Consider the following 6,018-nt stretch of genomic DNA (forward strand, 5'->3'; position numbering starts at 1 on the left):
CTCCTCGCTTTCCTTATCTCTCCTCACTCTATATGTTTCCAACTGCCACTATAATTATGTATATTACCAGAGAAATGCATGAAACACTAATTATTTTAGAAAACAGCAATTAGTTATTAGGCTGTATATCAGAGACTGACAATGACTAATTTGTTGGCTTCAGATTAGTTACAAACACAACACTGACGTTACTGTTTATAGATATGTCTGAGCGTACAGTAGTGCATAACAACATTCAGTAAATGTTCTGCAATATTAGCATTCGAATCTGTCCTCTGACGAGCTGATAGTTATAAGTTTGATTTTCTCGTTGCTTTTTGCTCTATGTTTGGTCTCCGCCAGTTCCCAGAGGAAGCTAAAGCTCACTTTGTTCAACAGCTAGCTGGCAATTTTTCAGTTTTAGTTGAAAAAACTAAAAAACATTTCTAATGTCGTTCCCTTTCCCTTCCCCTATCTACATGGTAATGTTAAATTCTCCTTCGTTGCAACCTTTAAGCTAGCAAGTCACACAGGCTTTAACAAACATCTGGTTGTCTGCTTTGTACTTTTTTTTCTGTAAAAATCCTCAAAGAAAAGGCAACTTTTCATTTAAATCACGTAATACCAAATGTTTGCGTTCACTGAGACAGTCATTATTAGTCTTGATTGGCCACATCAGTTTACCGGACATTGACCTGACCAGTGTACCGATTAGTTCAACTTCTCACAAGCTTCTGTGATATCAGTTCAATGTATTTCGGCTAGATCCATATCCAGCCTAGCAAGGTGTAAATCTGACTAGTTATAAGCAGGTATTTTTTCTAAGACAATTATGAGACTAAGTGTGAACATAGTATCAGGCAGTCAACATATGTCTTTTTTTTTTTTTTGAGTTCCCTTTAACAGGAAATCATTCACAGCTGCAAGCCTTCCCACATGCTAATGTTGCACCAAAACAAGTTTCTCCCCGAAAGCTATTTTTCTGGTGCGCCGTTGCTGCTTCCTGCCCAAGACGACTGTAATTGTTTTAAATGAACACAAACAAACCAAAGCATTTTTTCCCATATCGCACAATAATAACAGGTGCAGCCGAACCATTCTTCACCGCTGACGCAGCAGCAGCAAAAAAAAAAAAAAAAAGCACTGAAAGACTCTTAAAAAGCCCAGTAGGTCTCAGGGTGGTTGCAGAATAAGGTGACAATTCATTGTTGAGTCAACCCTTTTACGCACTTGATCTTTGTTAACATAAAACGATTGCAGCTTCTTTAATGTGGTTATATTCCTGTAAGCGATCAGATCAGTAAATTTGTACTCATCTTTCTGTTTGCTGTTGTTATGTACAGTATGTTTCTTATCCATTATACTAATATATGCCCCTGTTAGTCTTGTCAGTTGTTCTGATGTAAGAAACCCTCTGCACTTGAACCAATCATAAGCAAAACAGAGACCTCTCAAATTGTAAACTGACAACGTGGCATTAAGAAGTATCTTGTTCTGTGTGCCAGTGATCAGAGTAAACAACACGTTACGTATAATGTAGTCAATCCACAGTTTGACATTTCCCTCTGATTTTCATCTGTGCCTGAAATGACAGTCTATGTAACATGCGGAGGCTTTAAAAATGCCATGGCTGATATGAAATCAATTTGCATTTCCCCAGTGCCTGGATAACATGGCCCTGTCAGAGGACCCTGCAGATCTGCAGGAGATAATGACGTTATAGAGGGCGGCTCGCACAGAGGAAAGGATGAAATTGAAAGAGTGACGTTCTGTGTTTCCCATGATTGCCTTGACAGGGGGATGTGTGGCCATTGGACATGTACTCTTCTGTCTTTGCTCCCCATTAGGTCCACTTGTTCCCAGTCAGGGGTTAAGACAGACTAAAGAGATCCACCAATCTGACCAGTGAAAGCTTCATTCATGTCTGTGGAGAGTTTCAGCTTTTATTCAAAGAGGAACTGTAATAAATCTCAGTATTTGCACATCTGTTTGCTGAAATATTTGGTGATCCGTTACAACTGATTAGGGACTCCACATAATGATTAAGAGACTCAAGAAAAGCCTACTTTAGGCCACAGAAAGGTTATGTTAATTCATAGATATTATATTATTATAAACAATATTTGATACCGCCGGGATTGACTATTCAATTATGTTTATGTTTAAAAGGTAAAAAGAAATAAAAATCTCTCCATCCCTGCTTACTGTCATCCCGTTGACTTTACACTGCCTCGCTTGGTATTCCGGGAGTAGTGTGTGAGTCCATCATTATATTTTTTGAAAAGAACCACGTCGTAACAGCAACACCACTTTGTGAAAATGCGAAAAAGAACCAGCCGAACCGCACCCGTCGCACACAGGAGCATTCTACATCCCTAAATCCATATTAACAGTGCACGACCCAGAATTTGTTCTCAACGTAGGAAGTGTGTAGCTGGTGGCGTTGACCCGCAGGGCACAGGAACTTGATCACACCTGTGCAGCAGGTCTGCTTGTTATCGAGCTCAGCGTATGGCAAGAAGGGAGAGGGACATCTCTCCCGCCACTGCAGCACTAATGTACACAGCTATAAACTATAGGTGTTTCAAGCAGAGTTTCTCCTCACTTTGCCTACAACAGGCCTTTGAATCTAAAAATACTGACCTCTCCACCTGATTCTGATACTTGCTCTGTCTGCGGCGGCTGGAGAAGAACTGTTTCAGCTGCTGTATGTGATAAATTAACTGGAGGACAAATCAAATGCTTTACACTTCCTCTTGAGCCTGCACAGCCACCATTACAACCACTACCAGTATCGCATTACACTAACACTAATAATGCAAACTCATTAGAGAATGCACCCCACAGATGTCAGACTGCAACAGAGTAACTGACTTTATTTTGCAAAAGAAAGAGGGAATTTTGAACCTGCAATTCAAGTTCTGTATGTATTCCACTTCCTGAGTTAGAATTGTGCATATAATTCACCTTTTTCAAAAGCTTGGCTTACATGAAAAAACTAAATAACATAGCATTTAATATTCTTAATATATTGAAAAATGTCTCTGTCGGCACAGGAAAATAGTTACGAGGTCATTCCTGATAGTTTCGATAACTTTAAAATATTTGCAGAAAATCCAGCTGAAGACATACACACTCTAATTATATTTGCGGGTCACAATTTGACTCGCCAGTATCTCCTTTTTTTTATTATTTATTTCCATACACCTCATTATTATTATTTTATTTTTTTCAAATCGAGATAGAATTGCTTTGAATGCCAGGGGATTACCAAGGTCAAACCATAAGTATGTAAGAGTGCACGGTGGGCTTGATGTTGCAGAGGGATCAGTGAAGTACAAAATGTGCTTTTTCCGTGTTATTACAATAAATCAAAACAGTCCGCTACGCGCGCACAAGTGGTCCGCTGGGCCTCAGCGTGCACCTTTCGGCGAGCTATCGCGTGCATTTGAAACGCAGCGCAGCACACTGGGATGTCCCACGTATAATGAGGTGTATGTGGGAAGGGGACAGGCTGATAATGAGACATCCCGACTCTAATCAACCTTATAAAAGTCTGGAGAGGAGCAGGAAATGTGTCTGCCGTGGCAATAACAGTTTTCAATTAATAAAAACATAATTTTGTCCAGTCCCCTAGGATGGGGATAACTTGAGGGCCTTCCCCCACATAGTGTGAACAAACCTTTGTGCTCTGTAGCTGCGTGGGTGCGTGTGAGACACATAGACTCTCTCAGTTCTACACACACACACTCACACACACACACGCGCGGCAAGAATTTATACTTGTCTGTATGGTTTGTTAGCACTCAAGAGATAAAACTTTACATGTTGCTCCCAATTAGCACAGCAGTGACCGTGCACCGTCTCCTGTGCTCAGCTTCCCTTTCTGAAGAGGGTCTATTTATGTGAAGACTCATGAGAATGTGAGAATTGAGGCGAGAGAGAGGAGATATGGACTGTGCGAGATAGAGTGCGTGCGTGCGTGTGTTATGAGGGAAAAAAAGGGTGAAAGAGAAAGAGAGGGAGTGAAAGAAGGAGATAGAGAGAAAGGGAGAATTGAAATGGCTTAAGCATTCATTTTGAGTGGAGAGACAGGTCCTATTAACATTTAACAGCATTTGTGCAACTTGGTGCCGGGGTTATGATGCAAATGAGGAGGAATTAAAACTGGCCAGAGGTTTGTCATTGATGGATTGCAGTCTGGCAGTGCTCACACTTCCTAGTGTCCATCAGAAGCGATTACTGTGTAATTAAACCTTATTTCTGGACTCTCTAGTGCATAATTACTTTGTGAATGTAACCATCATCTAAAAGCTACAAAAATGCTTTACCATTTAGTCTAGCAGTCAGCTCCATGGGCTTGTGTCAGATATAGCCATCAGACAGAGCAAAAGAACTGTCACTTTTAATAAGAGGCAAAAAATTAAATGAAACAGTATGCTTATTACAGAAAAATTAGGCTTTCAAGAGTCCTTTCTCTTATTTGCATAATTTATCCCACACCCCACCCACCACACACACACACACACACCTTCTGCGAGCTTTAGGCAATTTCCCTCACATTTAAATAGATTGCACATTTAAGGCTACTTAAGGAAAATTATCACTTTGCATATTTTAATTGTTATGAAGGAAGTGATTTGAGAGAGGTCTGTGGCTCATCCTCTTGAGCCATGCGGTTGCGAAGCCGTCTGATTCGGCTGCTCGGCGCTGCAGCTCCGCAGATAACCCCCGAGTTCACACACATCCACTCCAGTTTCATCAGAATGCAAATGAAGCACAGAACACTAGGACAAGTGGATCTTTGATATTTACAAAATAGCCACTAATAACTTGAGTGTAATTTGTTTGACTCAACTTTATTTTTCTCTTATCGGTCCTGATCCCCCACCACCCCCCACCCCCCCACTCCCGCCCTCCCTCCCACCTCCTCCCTTGTCAAATGGCTCTTGTTTAAAAATTCAGTGGAAAGAAACAAAGGGCATGTTTGCTGCTAGAATTTCAGAGCAAGCAGGATGTATGCTGGGTCTGTCTGTATGTATATATATGTGTGTGTGTGTGTGTGTAGCTCTTGCTTATATGGGACATGTTGCTGCGTCACAAGCTTAAGATGGACTCAGTTGAAGAATGAATGTTGAGTAAGATGTTTTAATCTTCATATCTGACGGGAACCATCAGTTAAACCTACCAAACGATTGTGAAGACGAACTCAGTTTGGGGCGTTGCTGCATGAATGGTGTCGACACTTACCTCCTTGTACAGTCTGCAGAATGCAGCTTCCTTGATTTATTTTTTTTTTTCCATGTAAAACATGTAGAATTATTTTACTTAAATAACCTGGACCTGTTTTTTAAGGGAGCGTGCTTCAGCACAATAGTCATGCTGAATAAGTCTTGAGAACAGTTCCCTCCTCCAAGGACAGTTCTCCATGGGCGACTGCAGTGTTTTAAGTACTCTTGCCTTGACAAGCTTATCTGTCTCTCTGAAGGAAAGTGTTCAGACTCTGACAGGCGCCGATAACATGAAATAACCTTTTTGAACGCGAGCCTTTTGTTTTCGTAACTTAGTGAATGTTACCAGTTTGAACCAGTCAAATCTTCATTTAGAACGTCTATATGGAAATAAATGCATATTTTATTTACAATTCACAGTATGGACGTTTCCCCAAATACCTGCCACAAATGACACAATGCAGATACCTTTTTTTTAAATTGTAAAATTATGCAAAGAGAGATTATATGTTAAACTCCACCAACAGATGGTATTGTCATGGTCCTTTATGTTAAGTGCACATAAATGTTCCACGCGAACACAGCCTACACCTTGCTGCTGCTATAACAGTGTCGTTGTTCACTTTCTAATTAAAAAAAGACAACACCCACTATGGATCATGAGTGGTGTAGATGGGAGGAGTGTAATAAAAACGTGTGCGAAGTAAAGGAATTACGACTTAAGCTGCAACTGACTTAACGCCGTCTGTCACAAGACATTGCTCGAAATGGAAACAGCGCACTTCCACCAAACTGCCTATTCAGCCAC

The sequence above is a fragment of the Mugil cephalus genome, chromosome 12, assembly GCF_022458985.1.
Source record: "Mugil cephalus isolate CIBA_MC_2020 chromosome 12, CIBA_Mcephalus_1.1, whole genome shotgun sequence".
NCBI lineage: Eukaryota > Metazoa > Chordata > Actinopteri > Mugiliformes > Mugilidae > Mugil > Mugil cephalus.